Source organism: Sinohyriopsis cumingii, chromosome 17 (assembly GCF_028554795.1).
Source record: "Sinohyriopsis cumingii isolate HCF-2022 chromosome 17, ASM2855479v2, whole genome shotgun sequence".
Classification (NCBI taxonomy): domain Eukaryota; kingdom Metazoa; phylum Mollusca; class Bivalvia; order Unionida; family Unionidae; genus Sinohyriopsis; species Sinohyriopsis cumingii.
Genome location: NC_142977.1, coordinates 52,632,764 through 52,650,067, shown reverse-complemented (window position 1 = coordinate 52,650,067; position 17,304 = coordinate 52,632,764). Strand labels below are relative to the sequence as shown.

The 17,304-nt window shown below is 35.4% G+C and overlaps 4 non-coding genes across 4 annotated transcripts; all 4 read right to left on the bottom strand.

Moving 5' to 3' along the window:
* Positions 1-688: 688 nt before the first annotated feature.
* Trnaq-cug (transfer RNA glutamine (anticodon CUG)) lies at positions 689-760 on the bottom strand. The gene has a single exon. It is a non-coding gene; the product is annotated as a tRNA-Gln (tRNA).
* A 1,574-nt stretch (positions 761-2,334) lies between these two features.
* On the bottom strand, positions 2,335-2,406 carry Trnaq-uug (transfer RNA glutamine (anticodon UUG)). Its single transcript has one exon. It is a non-coding gene; the product is annotated as a tRNA-Gln (tRNA).
* Positions 2,407-8,273: 5,867 nt separating this feature from the next.
* Positions 8,274-8,345, bottom strand: Trnaq-cug (transfer RNA glutamine (anticodon CUG)). Its single transcript has one exon. It is a non-coding gene; the product is annotated as a tRNA-Gln (tRNA).
* A 2,138-nt stretch (positions 8,346-10,483) lies between these two features.
* Positions 10,484-10,555, bottom strand: Trnaq-uug (transfer RNA glutamine (anticodon UUG)). The gene has a single exon. It is a non-coding gene; the product is annotated as a tRNA-Gln (tRNA).
* Positions 10,556-17,304: the final 6,749 nt, after the last annotated feature.

Genomic DNA, 17,304 nt, shown 5'->3' with positions numbered 1-17,304 from the left:
CAGAGTGAGAGAGAGAGAGAGAGAGAGAGAGAGAGAGAGAGAGAGAGAGAACAACTATAAAAGAAAAAGATCATATTTGTATAACAACAATGTGATCGTAAAGTGTACCTCTTAACACTTTGCACATTAGTGACATTTATAATAAATGTGTACGAATACAGTTTCTAAGGTATCGAGTGCTGGTCAGTATCAGTGTTGTCATGGTAGAGGTCACATTATTTAAAATCGATATCGACTAATACATGCATATATTGATAATGAAACACATATAGTGCAGTGTAATTGACTCCTCGCCTAGAAAAGTGAGAAAGAGGTAACGGTCCGGAGCCAATATCAAGATATAAAGGAAATGTGTTTACGTTGCGCAATTCTTTAAATGGAATTAATAAATCAAAGTCGAAATTACAAGACATCTTTGTTTTCAAATCGTAATGTAGTTGCAAAGAATTTGCGAGATTGCCCTTTTTAAGTGCGAATTATTGAATTGTCAGCAAGGAACACTAGGTTGCAACTCTATTGCGAAACTAGATTCATATTTCGCACTAACCCATTTCCAAGCAATACTGTATGTCGTTAAATAGGTACATACAATGTATCCTCTCATACTCGCTTCTACTATTGTACATTTGTCTTCTGTTCGACCTAAAACTTTAAGAAAAGGTATTTTTAGGATTAAAAAGATAAACTTAGGTTCCACCGAGATTTGAACTCGGATTGCTGGATTCAGAGTCCAGAGTGCTAACCATTACACCATGGAACCTATCGATGATACAGGGTCATATTCCAAAAGTTCTAAATATGTCATCATTTAACCATCAAGGCGATATTTCTTCTATATTCCTGTCTACGTGAAAACCTCAGAGTCTGGGACTCTGTCTTGAAATCATATCCAGATGAGTTTCTTTAGGAAGCCCATTGAAAATGACATTATTTTATTGATGGAATTTAAGTCCTTTTACCGTCTTGAGTTTGGAACACTCATTACTAAAATTCGCACCTGACTCTTTGGTGCGGAATTGAAAGCACATGTTTCAAACACATACTGGTCCAGAAAATGCCGCGGCTCATATCCTTTCATCTGCACAAAAGCTGACATCCAGATTTCATCTATACCGATAAATATAGGTTTCATCTATACTTATAAATGTAGGTTTGATTATGAGCACTCACAATCTTTAAGTTGTTGAATTTTAAATATCATGGTGTTTACATAGGTTTACTATGGGAACTGAATTAGTACCGTGAGTTTTGTGGACTGAACACATTTGCTCGTGAGATGCCACAGGCCACTCTTGCTTTGGCAATTCTGGCATTTGTCTCATCATCGCTTTGGACTGCACGCGACTGCTACTGCCAAGACAGGTGATCTTGTCCACTGCCAGGTGGGTTTGGCCATTCACGGTGATGGTATCCTCTTGGTAACCAAAACAATAATTTCCTTTAACTTCGTCTTCGGCTGTAGTCTCCTCAGATTGAAAAACAATCCGGCCCACCGGCATCTGATATCGATATCATTGTCCTTACAATATGGAGCGCTGGGCGATATCGGTACCGTAATGGCAAAAGATCACGTGATAACCAGCAGGCCGCGCCTTTTAAATTCTCAATTTCGAGGTCAATCCTATTGATCACACCTTGGAATATATGCCGATAACTGCAGTCGGATCACCTCACCTGTTTGCGAAAGAAGGATTGTCCGAAAAATTGCGAATGCATCTAACTACTTTTTCATTCGTAAGCTCTAGGTCAATCGTACAGTCATTATCTTCGTAGAAACTGTCGAGGTAGTCCGAATAGATCAGGGTTTATTTGTTGTTTCCGAGACATTTTCAGCGAACAAAATTAAACATTTTTTTGTAAATTACTGCGAAGACTTGAAAAATCCGAGGAAATATGGAAAGGTCGTTGAAAAATCCAATGACGTATGGTGAGGTCGTTGAAAAATCCAAGGGCGTACGGAAATTTCTTTGAAAAATCCAAGGGCTATGGAAAGGTCTATATATGTATGAACAAACAACCATGTACAGCGATTAACTGACACTTACATAGAGACAGAGCTGATGATCCTCCGACAATATGAAGAAATTGTCATACTTCATTTTAGCATCGAGCTTGTTTTATTTTGAATTTGTAACTCAACAATTGTGACAATTTATTCATACTTTGTTGAACTAACCGGTTTTCAAACTATGTTGTATGACGAAATAGACACACATAGGGATCATATTCGCTTCAATTTGCATACACCCACCTCATCTTTCGCATTAGGATTTACAAAAATAAAATAAAGTCTTTAAATTAATGTAAATAAGAAAGAACTTAAAATAATATTCAAGGTTCCACCGAGATTTGAACTCGGATCGCTGGATTCAAAGTCCAGAGTGCTAACCATTACACCATGGAACCATTGTAGCATGTTTCGACAAGACACTTGTAAGAAGTGTCTCCACTGTTCTACGCCAAGTTCTGACAGCGGCCATTTAGGGGCTATGTTCTGATGACTTATGTTATTAGCAAAATCGCTAATTTTACCAGCCAACCAGATGAAGTCTTACACCTTCGCGTTTCGGAGACTGTGCGGTGTGCTAAAGATCGTCGTGGTGGGCCGAAAGATTGGAAATTTAAAATTTCTGAAAGCTGCATTTCCATTGGCTAATTCCAAAATTAGTAGAATATGACCTCTTAGAGGTCGCTCTCAGATCTTCACGTGAGACAGAGGAGATTTGAATTTAATCAGATTGCCCCAGGCTTCTATCTATCAGTGTACATAGTTGCCTTATCTTATGTACACAGGAAGTGTAAATGTGCAGTGGGAACACGTCACGAGTTGTAATTATATTGACACTAAATATGAAAAGAACTGTAACCCGACTGGGAATATCGTTATTCAATTTTTAGAAGGCAAATGAAGTAGCTTTGTTGTTTAAGGTATAAAGTACATTCTGATTAACTTTTGTAAAAGAAACATCAAAGAAAACGCTGAATGTGGCTCTAAATTAACTGATTATGATAATGGTATCGATTCACATCTGAGAAGTGTAGATACATGTTCATTATTAGAATTTAGTTAAAATTAAACAATGTTACATGTAACTGAGACATCTGAGTTTTTAGTGTAGTTTCCCAATTTCACCCAGTAATATATACTAATCATCTGTAAACAATATTGTCTGATACATAGTTTTTCCTATTTCTTCTATGAAATCCACTAGTAGTACGGAAAAGGCTCTTTTGTCTCATTCAATAACCTATGGGTCCCCGGACACCCATTCTGGCCTCTAACCCTTTGATAAGCTATCCACCACGCGACATATAGATGTTTGGATACTTTTTCTTGATTTTTCTATGACGTCCATATGGCTTTTCGGATGTCTTCCCTGCTCTCATACGTAGAACCCTTGAGTTGGATCTGTATTCAATATATACACTGTACAAAAATGCTCACTTTTCGGAGAATTTATTTTGCGGGCAATAAAATAAGTTCCTTGCTCTTGCTATGAGCAAAAACCCATGAAAATGTTTATATTTTATTTGCTAATTAGTTATATCTGATACATTGACCCTCACAAAACTATTTTATTTATGAACCTGAGATGAAATTCTACATTTGGCCTCTTTCCCTAATGTAATTGTGCCTTCGAACAATGGACAAGGTATATTCCATAATTTAAATGTCTTAATCACTCAGCAAAGAGAGAGAGAGAGAGAGAGAGAGAGAGAGAGAGAGAGAGAGAGAGAGATTCACAAGTAAGTTAGTTTCTTCACAGAATAATAGAAACCACTAGCCAATTTCTGACTGCAGTTGTAAGATATCTGAGCAGAAAGTAACAGCTACTTTATAAGTATGCAAGTCAGTTTAATGTGAGTTATAGGCCACCAAGTAGTATTCCTCAGAGAAGACACAAGTCTCGGTTTTAAAAATTAAAGCCACACAAGTACCAGTTTATTACTTTGTGAAAAATGGGTTCATTATGAGAAAATGGCGGCAACCGATGCACCTGCTGGTGAAAGTGTTGTTCCGAAGGCATATGGACAGGACATGCATAGTATAGCCCATAAAACCCCTTAAGCTGGTCATTTGGTGTCAGTAAGACTTATCACAAGATCCTGAATCGTTTTTATTTGCTGAAAATTAAAGTGATGTTTTGAAGTACCTTAGCTCATCTTACACTTGTCAAATGGTAGGAAATCCCAATCAGAAGATATCTAAGGCACATCTGCAACCTATTCCTGCATTTGACCATTTGACAAGCCATCTAATAGAAAAATAGTAGACTCTCGGTTCTTTACCTAACACAAAGTCAAGCAAGCAACACTTGTTGACCATAATGTATGCGTCCTCAAGCTTTTCATAGCCAATTCCTTTAAAGAATATTAAAGCAAAACGTGTTCTAAAAGTTTAGGCAATGTTTTAACACTTGTTTGCCTCCCCAAATCTGTCAGCAAATTTTATGTTTGATTATTTCCAACAACGTATGCAGGAAGTAGACATTCAATAGTTTAATTTTTCTATCTGTCACCCTGAAAGTAATGGGGCTATCTCAAGACTGTCCGAAAACTCTCTCACCTACCCAGGATACATGTATACCATTATATTGAATCAAACCTTATAAAAGACAGTGATCAGTAAAATCCTGGATTGTATAATTATCGAGTAAGATCAGGAGAGTTTTTTAAAATATATAGTGTATCCCATATTGGTAATTATCACCAAATAAAAGACGCCATGACTACCCTAGGACAGCAAAAGACTGTCCCAAAACACCCTCAACTACCCATGATACATGTAGGCGATTAAATAGAACAAAACCAAATGAAAAGACAGCGATCTGTAAAATTCTACCCTGTATAATTATCGAGCAAGATCATTAGAGTTTATTCTTTTGTTGATACTTGCTGAAGACCGTCCCAAAACACACTCATCGACAGCAACATTCATATTTCAAAATATCTTTAAAGCTTCTTTCTTAAGTCTTTAATATGACAAAGAGCAGCTGAATAATTACATCCTAAGGGTCCTATCTTTATATTTGCAAAATTCTTGAACCAAATTATTAATTTTAATTGGTTTGATAATGGCAAGAATTACAAAAAAATAAAAGTAAAATCTCCTGTAAAATCTTTTGTCTCTGATTATTTTCAGTTTTAGAGACAAATGTTTTAATGGATGCAAGGTAGTTTTAAAGCTGTTTTTTGTTTTTGTTTTTTATATATATAAATACATTCAAAGGTTAAGGTTCCGTACATTAACAATGCAAATTAAGTATTTGAGAACAACTGTACACTAAATCTAATAATTCTAATCGCAAGTAAATACTTTTATCATGATACCAACATGATTTTCCACAGTTTGATTATTTGGGGTTTTTTTTGCGGCAAAATATGTTCCAAAATGAAGATCATGATAAGAATAATAACATCTGTAAGGAATGATTAATTGTTTTTAATGTCATTTTACCTATAAACTTTTTTATGTGCTATTGATGTTGATCTGAATTATTTTATTTTCGCGGGAGCTTATGTACAATATTATCACAGGAAAAGAAAGACGTCTGTGAGGTGCGTCAAAATGGGTGACGTACAATACAATCCTTACAACCAGGGTTCGTCCGATGAATACTCGTTAAGAAGATTACGAGGGAATATATCATTGTTATTTCTGATCCTTACTTTGCTAAAATAACTAATGTTTCCAAGTAATGAGAGATGACACTAAGAAGTAGATTTCTTAAACTTTGAAGGTAAATACTTCAGTGCGTCAAAACTGGGGTTGAAAAAGATGGACCACCCTGTTGTTGTGGATGCGTTTTTGTTTTCGTAAGGTGCTATAAATCGCTTAGATCTTCGAGAAAGCATATGGTTTTAGAGACGATTAAAACTGTGTTGCTAACGTACACCTTAAAAAAGGGGAGTGAAAGAGTTATCGACATAAAATGAATGCCGTAAAGGAAAAAAATTAGAAATTTAGAGAGACACGAGATGGACAACAAAGACGATACTGATAAAACTTAGTATTTACATTGTTGCAGGACCAAATCTGTATGAAAACAGCAGTTGGAATGATGTAATTGTAAAGTTCAAAAACAGAATATACAAAGTTTGTAGTAACTGACATTGCGTTTGTCATACGACAAACTACGGAATCAATTCAGTTGTCGGCAAATCGCAAGATACAATAACGCAGAAGGAAAGTAGATCGAAAAACTTGCAAGCAACCATTTACAGCTTGCATCAATGAAAATTAGAAAATTCTTGACTAGAATTATGAATGTAGCACTTGCAAGCAGTCATTTACAATAATACAGAAGGAACGTAGCACTTACAAACTGCCACGTACAATTTGCATCAATGAAAATACAATATACATTGATAGAATTATGAAAGTATCATTTGCAAGCAGCCATTTACAATAATGCATCATAGAAGATTAGGAAATACACGCATATAATTATTTCGGTAATCCCCCCCCATATATGCCTGCCATATTTCCGACAACGTGTGTGTCCGATTTAGATTTTTAACGTAGCTTTAAAATAAATTCAGTCATATCGCTACGATGCCTGCAATGTGGCAGTTTATAGTGATGTCTAGCACTGGGGCATCATGCTGCAGACATGTAGCATGATGTTCCACCCAGACACATTATCCTGACACCAGGCCGAACAGTCCTAAAACTAACCTCTTAATGCTGTGCGACTAGCGAGGCAGCTGTTAGTACCTTTTTTGTAAGTCTTTGGTATGATGTGGCCGGGGATCAAACCCACGATCTCCCGCATCCGAGGCGGGCGCTCTAACCACTAGGCCACTGGAGCGGTTCGACAACGCAAGCTTTCAATTTCTAGGTTATCCTTGTCCTTTGACGATAAGTGAACAATTAAGAAAACAAAGTCGTAATTACAAAATTTCTAAGTGCAAAAATCGTAATGTAGTTGAAGAGGATTTAGATAATATATAGTTGTAAGTACGAATTACTGAGTTGTAAGTAAGGGGCTGTAAGTCGCTTCTTCTTCTTCTGTACATTCGCCTCCTGTTCCACATGAAACTTTGAGAAAAATATTTGAATAAAAATAAAAACCTAGGTTCCACCGAGATTTGAACTCGGATTGCTGGATTCAAAGTCCAGAGTGCTAACCATTACACCATGGAACCTATAGGTTACAACGGGTCATCTTCTCAAAACTTATTAGTAGGTTGTAGTATATGCGTATTCTTTACTGTTTTGCTAAAACATGTGCATGAGGTAGTAGGAGCGAGGCGATAATACTCAATAGGAAGAGAGCTATTCCAGTATCCAATGGCAAGGACATGCGCAAACCGCAATATGTATGTGTGTGACGGGTTCGCACACACTGGCTGCTGAATGGAAAAGTAAAAATAAATATACACACATTTGGCGGGAAACGCTTTACAACGCAGGTTTGTTCTTTTCCTATCACCATCATATACGTGAATCAGAGGAATAATTTAGCGGTGAGTACCCTGTGGACACCAACTTTTGGTGTCCGCAATATAAAATGTTTCCATCAAGAAGGTTTATGCTTTGAATCCGTGTCCATAACGCATTAAATTGGAATACACAGAGTGGGGGAGAGAGAGAGAGAGAGAGAGAGAGAGAGAACAACTATAAAAGAAAAAGATCATATTTGTATAACAACAATGTGATCGTCAAGTGTAGCTCTTAACACTTTGCACATTAGTGACATTTATAATAAATGTGTACGAATACAGTTTCTAAGGTATCGAGTGCTGGTCAGTATCAGTGTTGTCATGGTAGAGGTCACATTATAGAAAAGGGATTCGCTATTTAAAATCGATATCGACTAATATATGCATATATTGATAATGAAACACATATAGTGCAGTGTAATTGACTCCTCGCCTAGAAAAGTGAGAAAGAGGTAACGGTCCGCAGCCAATATCAAGACATAAAGGAAATGTGTTTACGTTGCGCAATTCTTTAATTGCAATTAATAAATCAAAGTCGAAATTACAAGATATCTTTGTTTTCAAATCGTAATGTAGTTGCAAAGAATTTGCGAGATTCCCCTTTTTAAGTGCGAATTATTGAATTGTCAGCAAGGAGCACTAGGTTGCAACTCTATTGCGAAACTAGATTCATATTTCGCACTAACCCATTTCCAAGCAATACTGTATGTCGTTAAATAGGTACATACAATGTATCCTCTCATACTCGCTTCTACTATTGTACATTTGTCTTCTGTTCGACCTAAAACTTTAAGAAAAGGTATTTTTAGGATTAAAAAGATAAACTTAGGTTCCACCGAGATTTGAACTCGGATTGCTGGATTCAGAGTCCAGAGTGCTAACCATTACACCATGGAACCTATCGATGATACAGGGTCATATTCCAAAAACATGTTAGGAGGTAGTAATATATCAGTATTATATCAGCTTACCGTTGGACTCCCTTGTGTTCATTTATATTACCGATAAGGTGCATTCATGTTGTCAGAGATTTCGTCTTACTTTATTGATTAAACGTTACACTCCTGTAATACACACAAACAAACACACACACACAGATGAATATATATATATATATATATATATATATATATATATATATATATATATATATATATATATATATATATATATATATATATATATATAGATATATATATATATATATATATATATATATATATATATATATATATATATATGAAAATAATAAAAGTGTATATGAAGATTAAAAGTGAAATGCCTGAAAGATTAGTACTATTACGTTCGAGTGGAATGTATATTAAATTAGTAAGATACATTGAAATATCTTAAAGTGATTAAATAAAATGAAATTATGCTGGCTAATTTAAAATCAAGTTATAAAGTTCACTTATGACTATCAGGCTAAATTTAGGCAGATCAATACTCTATATATAAATAATGATATAGTATGTTTTTCCCGAGATTTTAAAGTTCTAAATATGTCATCATTTAACCATCAAGGCGATATTTCTTCTATATTCCTGTCTACGTGAAAACCTCAGAGTCTGGGACTCTGTCTTGAAATCATATCCAGATGAGTTTCTTTAGGAAGCCCATTGAAAATGACATTATTTTATTGATAGAATTTAAGTCCTTTTACCGTCTTGAGTTTGGAACACTCATTACTAAAATTCGCACCTGACTCTTTGGTGCGGAATTGAAAGCACATGTTTCAAACACATACTGGTCCAGAAAATGCCGCGGCTCATATCCTTTCATCTGCACAAAAGCTGACATCCAGATTTCATCTATACCGATAAATATAGGTTTCATCTATACTTATAAATGTAGGTTTGATTATGAGCACTCACAATCTTTAAGTTGTTGAATTTTAAATATCATGGTGTTTACATAGGTTTACTATGGGAACTGAATTAGTACCGTGAGTTTTGTGGACTGAACACATTTGCTCGTGAGATGCCACAGGCCACTCTTGCTTTGGCAATTCTGGCATTTGTCTCATCATCGCTTTGGACTGCACGCGACTGCTACTGCCAAGACAGGTGATCTTGTCCACTGCCAGGTGGGTTTGGCCATTCACGGTGATGGTATCCTCTTGGTAACCAAAACAATAATTTCCTTTAACTTCGTCTTCGGCTGTAGTCTCCTCAGATTGAAAAACAATCCGGCCCACCGGCATCTGATATCGATATCATTGTCCTTACAGTATGGAGCGCTGGGCGATATCGGTACCGTAATGGCAAAAGATCACGTGATAACCAGCAGGCCGCGCCTTTTAAATTCTCAATTTCGAGGTCAATCCTATTGATCACACCTTGGAATATATGCCGATAACTGCAGTCGGATCACCTCACCTGTTTGCGAAAGAAGGATTGTCCGAAAAATTGCGAATGCATCTAACTACTTTTTCATTCGTAAGCTCTAGGTCAATCGTACAGTCATTATCTTCGTAGAAACTGTCGAGGTAGTCCGAATAGATCAGGGTTTATTTGTTGTTTCCGAGACATTTTCAGCGAACAAAATTAAACATTTTTTGTAAATTACTGCGAAGACTTGAAAAATCCGAGGAAATATGGAAAGGTCGTTGAAAAATCCAATGACGTATGGTGAGGTCGTTGAAAAATCCAAGGGCGTACGGAAATTTCTTTGAAAAATCCAAGGGCTATGGAAAGGTCTATATATGTATGAACAAACAACCATGTACAGCGATTAACTGACACTTACATAGAGACAGAGCTGATGATCCTCCGACAATATGAAGAAATTGTCATACTTCATTTTAGCATCGAGCTTGTTTTATTTTGAATTTGTAACTCAACAATTGTGACAATTTATTCATACTTTGTTGAACTAACCGGTTTTCAAACTATGTTGTATGACGAAATAGACACACATAGGGATCATATTCGCTTCAATTTGCATACACCCACCTCATCTTTCGCATTAGGATTTACAAAAATAAAATAAAGTCTTTAAATTAATGTAAATAAGAAAGAACTTAAAATAATATTCAAGGTTCCACCGAGATTTGAACTCGGATCGCTGGATTCAAAGTCCAGAGTGCTAACCATTACACCATGGAACCATTGTAGCATGTTTCGACAAGACACTTGTAAAAAGTGTCTCCACTGTTCTACGCCAAGTTCTGACAGCGGCCATTTAGGGGCTATGTTCTGATGACTTATGTTATTAGCAAAATCGCTAATTTTACCAGCCAACCAGATGAAGTCTTACACCTTCGCGTTTCGGAGACTGTGCGGTGTGCTAAAGATCGTCGTGGTGGGCCGAAAGATTGGAAATTTAAAATTTCTGAAAGCTGCATTTCCATTGGCTAATTCCAAAATTAGTAGAATATGACCTCTTAGAGGTCGCTCTCAGATCTTCACGTGAGACAGAGGAGATTTGAATTTAATCAGATTGCCCCAGGCTTGTATCTATCAGTGTACATAGTTGCCTTATCTTATGTATACAGGAAGTGTAACTATGCAGTGGGAACACGTCACGAGTTGTAATTATATTGACACTAAATATGAAAAGAACTGTAACCCGACTGGGAATATTCTTATTCAATTTTTAGAAGGCAAATGAAGTAGCTTTGTTGTTTAAGGTATAAAGTACATTCTGATTAACTTTTGTAAAAGAAACATCAAAGAAAACGCTGAATGTGGCTCTAAATTAACTGATTATGATAATGGTATCGATCCACATCTGAGAAGTGTAGATACATGTTCATTATTAGAATTTAGATAAAATTAAACAATGTTACATGTAACTGAGAGATGTGAGTCTTTAGTGTAGTCTCCCAATTTCACCTAGTAATACATACTAATCATCTGTAAACAATATTCTCTTATACATAGTTTTTTATATTTCTTCTATGAAATCCACTAGTAGTACGGAAAAGGGTCTTTTGTCTCATTCAATAACCTATGGGTCCCCGGACACCCATTCTGGCCTCTAACCCTTTGATAAGCTATCCACCACGCGACATATAGATGTTTGGATACTTTTTCTTGATTTTTCTATGACTTCCATATGGCTTTTCGGATGTCTTCCCTGCTCTCATACGTAGAACCCTTGAGTTGGATCTGTATTCAATATATACACTGTACAAAAATGCTCACTTTTCGGAGAATTTATTTTGCGGGCAATAAAATAAGTTCCTTGCTCTTGCTATGAGCAAAAACCCATGAAAATGTTTATATTTTATTTGCTAATTAGTTATATCTGATACATTGACCCTCACAAAACTATTTTATTTATGAACCTGAGATGAAATTCTACATTTGGCCTCTTTCCCTAATGTAATTGTGCCTTCGAACAATGGACAAGGTATATTCCATAATTTAAATGTCTTAATCACTCAGCAAAGAGAGAGAGAGAGAGAGAGAGAGAGAGAGAGAGATTCACAAGTAAGTTAGTTTCTTCACAGAATAATAGAAACCACTAGCCAATTTCTGACTGCAGTTGTAAGATATCTGAGCAGAAAGTAACAGCTACTTTATAAGTATGCAAGTCAGTTTAATGTGAGTTATAGGCCACCAAGTAGTATTCCTCAGAGAAGACACAAGTCTCGGTTTTAAAAATTAAAGCCACACAAGTACCAGTTTATTACTTTGTGAAAAATGGGTTCATTATGAGAAAATGGCGGCAACCGATGCACCTGCTGGTGAAAGTGTTGTTCCGAAGGCATATGGACAGGACATGCATAGTATAGCCCATAAAACCCCTTAAGCTGGTCATTTGGTGTCAGTAAGACTTATCACAAGATCCTGAATCGTTTTTATTTGCTGAAAATTAAAGTGATGTTTTTCAGTACCTTAGCTCATCTTACACTTGTCAAATGGTAGGAAATCCCAATCAGAAGATATCTAAGGCACATCTGCAACCTATTCCTGCATTTGACCATTTGACAAGCCATCTAATAGAAAAATGGTAGACTCTCGGTTCTTTACCTAACACAAAGTCAAGCAAGCAACACTTGTTGACCATAATGTATGCGTCCTCAAGCTTTTCATAGCCAATTCCTTTAAAGAATATTAAAGCAAAACGTGTTCTAAAAGTTTAGGCAATGTTTTAACACTTGTTTGCCTCCCCAAATCTGTCAGCAAATTTTATGTTTGATTATTTCCAACAACGTATGCAGGAAGTAGACATTCAATAGTTTAATTTTTCTATCTGTCACCCTGAAAGCAATGGGGCTATCTCAAGACTGTCCGAAAACTCTCTCACCTACCCAGGATACATGTATACCATTATATTGAATCAAACCTTATAAAAGTCAGTGATCAGTAAAATCCTGGATTGTATAATTATCGAGTAAGATCAGGAGAGTTTTTTAAAATATATAGTGTATCCCATATTGGTAATTATCACCAAATAAAAGACGCCATGACTACCCTAGGACAGCAAAAGACTGTCCCAAAACACCCTCAACTACCCATGATACATGTAGGCGATTAAATAGAACAAAACCAAATGAAAAGACAGCGATCTGTAAAATTCTACCCTGTATAATTATCGAGCAAGATCATTAGAGTTTATTCTTTTGTTGATACTTGCTGAAGACCGTCCCAAAACACACTCATCGACAGCAACATTCATATTTCAAAATATCTTTAAAGCTTCTTTCTTAAGTCTTTAATATGACAAAGAGCAGCTGAATAATTACATCCTAAGGGTCCTATCTTTATATTTGCAAAATTCTTGAACCAAATTATTAATTTTAATTGGTTTGATAATGGCAAGAATTACAAAAAAATAAAAGTAAAATCTCCTGTAAAATCTTTTGTCTCTGATTATTTTCAGTTTTAGAGACAAATGTTTTAATGGATGCAAGGTAGTTTTAAAGCTGTTTTTTGTTTTTGTTTTTTATATATATAAATACATTCAAAGGTTAAGGTTCCGTACATTAACAATGCAAATTAAGTATTTGAGAACAACTGTACACTAAATCTAATAATTCTAATCGCAAGTAAATACTTTTATCATGATACCAACATGATTTTCCACAGTTTGATTATTTGGGTTTTTTTTGCGGCAAAATATGTTCCAAAATGAAGATCATGATAAGAATAATAACACCTGTAAGGAATGATTAATTGTTTTTAATGTCATTTTACCTATAAACTTTTTTATGTGCTATTGATGTTGATCTGAATTATTTTTTTTTCGCGGGAGCTTATGTACAATATTATCACAGGAAAAGAAAGACGTCTGTGAGGTGCGTCAAAATAGGTGACGTACAATACAATCCTTACAACCAGGGTTCGTCCGATGAATACTCGTTAAGAAGATTACGAGGGAATATATCATTGTTATTTCTGATCCTTACTTTGCTAAAATAACTAATGTTTCCAAGTAATGAGAGATGACACTAAGAAGTAGATTTCTTAAACTTTGAAGGTAAATACTTCAGTGCGTCAAAACTGGGTTTGAAAAAGATGGACCACCCTGTTGTTGTGGATGCGTTTTTGTTTTCGTAAGGTGCTATAAATCGCTTAGATCTTCGAGAAAGCATATGGTTTTAGAGACGATTAAAACTGTGTTGCTAACGTACACCTTAAAAAAGGGGAGTGAAAGAGTTATCGACATAAAATGAATGCCGTAAAGGAAAAAAATTAGAAATTTAGAGAGACACGAGATGGACAACAAAGACGATACTGATAAAACTTAGTATTTACATTGTTGCAGGACCAAATCTGTATGAAAACAGCAGTTGGAATGATGTAATTGTAAAGTTCAAAAACAGAATATACAAAGTTTGTAGTAACTGACATTGCGTTTGTCATACGACAAACTACGGAATCAATTCAGTTGTCGGCAAATCGCAAGATACAATAACGCAGAAGGAAAGTAGATCGAAAAACTTGCAAGCAACCATTTACAGCTTGCATCAATGAAAATTAGAAAATTCTTGACTAGAATTATGAATGTAGCACTTGCAAGCAGTCATTTACAATAATGCAGAAGGAAAGTAGCACTTACAAACTGCCACGTACAATTTGCATCAATGAAAATACAATATACATTGATAGAATTATGAAAGTATCATTTGCAAGCAGGCATTTACAATAATGCATCATAGAAGATTAGGAAATACACGCATATAATTATTTCGGTAATCCCCCTCCATATATGCCTGCCATATTTCCGACAACGTGTGTGTCCGATTTAGATTTTTAACGTAGCTTTAAAATAAATTCAGTCATATCGCTACGATGCCTGCAATGTGGCAGTTTATAGTGATGTCTAGCACTGGGGCATCATGCTGCAGACATATAGCATGATGTTCCACCCAGACACATTATCCTGACACCAGGCCGAACAGTCCTAAAACTAACCTCTTAATGCTGTGCGACTAGCGAGGCAGCTGCTAGTACCTTTTTTGTAAGTCTTTGGTATGATGTGGCCGGGGATCAAACTCACGATCTCCCGCATCCGAGGCGGGCGCTCTAACCACTAGGCCACTGGAGCGGTTCGACAACGCAAGCTTTCAATTTCTAGGTTATCCTTGTCCTTTGACGATAAGTGAACAATTAAGAAAACAAAGTCGTAATTACAAAATTTCTAAGTGCAAAAATCGTAATGTAGTTGAAGATTATTTAGATAATATATAGTTGTAAGTACGAATTACTGAGTTGTAAGTAAGGGGCTGTAAGTCGCTTCTTCTTCTTCTGTACATTCGCCTCCTGTTCCACATGAAACTTTGAGAAAAGTATTTGAATAAAAATAAAAAACCTAGGTTCCACCGAGATTTGAACTCGGATTGCTGGATTCAAAGTCCAGAGTGCTTTTTTTTTTTTTTTTTCTTTCTTTATTTAAAAAACGCTTTGTACAATATATAAGTTAAAAATATACAGTCAATATGTACATAGTAGTTTGTAATGCTATATTACAAAATAATGGTTCTACAATAGTATTTTGTAATGCTATATTACAAAACAATGATTCTACAATAGTATTTTGTTAAGCTATATTACAGAACAATGATTCTAAAATTTTATTTTGTAATGCTATAGTACAAAACAATGATTCTACAATGTAATAAACACTTTATCCTCTTCTATTCTCATTAAAGGATTATCTTTTACAAAATACTTCGTAATCAAAGTCTGATTTTTGTCTTTGTAATGTTGATACGCATATAATAGATATTTTCTAGTCAAATATTGGAACAATCTTTCGATGTCTATTTGTTTCCCTAATAAAGACATAATGTTTCTTCTTTTGTAAATGCACAATCGAGCAATGCTCAGAATGTAGTTCAAAAAATAACTATTTACTGATTTTGTTTCTTTGTTATATCCTATCATGAGCATTTGTTCAAAAGAAGTGCTATTGAGAACACCAACTCTACAATTTTTAAAAAGAATCTCAACTATATATACAATATAATTCTTAAAAGAGCTTAATTCAGGACATTTCAAAAACATGTGAAATAAATCCTCTGTTTCCAACTGGCACACTGGACATAAGTCATTATCAATTATCAATTATCAATAACCATTACACCATGGAACCTATAGGTTACAACGGGTCATCTTCTCAAAACTTATTAGTAGGTTGCAGTATATGCGTATTCTTTACAGTTTTGCTAAAACATGTGCATGAGGTAGTAGGAGCGAGGCGATAATACTCAATAGGAAGAGAGCTATTCCAATATCCAATGGCAAGGACATGCGTAAACCGCAATATGTATGTGTGTGACGGGTTCGCACACACTGGCTGCTGAATGGAAAAGTAAAAATAAATATACACACATTTGGCGGGAAACGCTTTACAACGCAGGTTTGTTCTTTTCCTATCACCATCATATACGTGAATCAGAGGAATAATTTAGCGGTGAGTACCCTGTGGACACCAACTTTTGGTGTCCGCAATATAAAATGTTCCCAGCAAGAAGGTTTATGCTTTGAATCCGTGTCCATAACGCATTAAATTGGAATACACAGAGTGGGAGAGAGAGAGAGAGAGAGAGAGTGAGAGAGAGAATAACTATAAAAGAAAAAGATCATATTTGTATAACAACAATGTGATCGTAAAGTGTACCTCTTATCACTTTGCACATTAGTGACATTTATAATAAATGTGTACGAATACAGTTTCTAAGGTATCGAGTGCTGGTCAGTATCAGTGTTGTCATGGTAGAGGTCACGTTATAGAAAAGGGATTCGCTATTTAAAATTGATATCGACTAATATATGCATATATTCATAATGAAACACATATAGTGCAGTGTAATTGACTCCTCGCGGAGAAAAGTGAGAAAGAGGTAACGGTCCGCAGCCAATATCAAGACATAAAGGAAATGTGTTTACGTTGCGCAATTCTTTAATTGCAATTAATAAATCAAAGTCGAAATTACAAGATATCTTTGTTTTCAAATCGTAATGTAGTTGCAAAGAATTTGCGAGATTCCCCTTTTTAAGTGCGAATTATTGAATTGTCAGCAAGGAGCACTAGGTTGCAACTCTATTGCGAAACTAGATTCATATTTCGCACTAACCCATTTCCAAGCAATACTGTATGTCGTTAAATAGGTACATACAATGTATCCTCTCATACTCGCTTCTACTATTGTACATTTGTCTTCTGTTCGACATAAAACTTTAAGAAAAGGTATTTTTAGGATTAAAAAGATAAACTTAGGTTCCACCGAGATTTGAACTCGGATTGCTGGATTCAGAGTGCAGAGTGCTTTTTTTTTTTTTTTTTTCTTTCTTTATTTAAAAAACGCTTTGTACAGTATATAAGTTAAAAATATACAGTCAGTATGTACATTGTAGTTTGTAATGCTATATTACAAAATAATGGTTCTACAATAGTATTTTG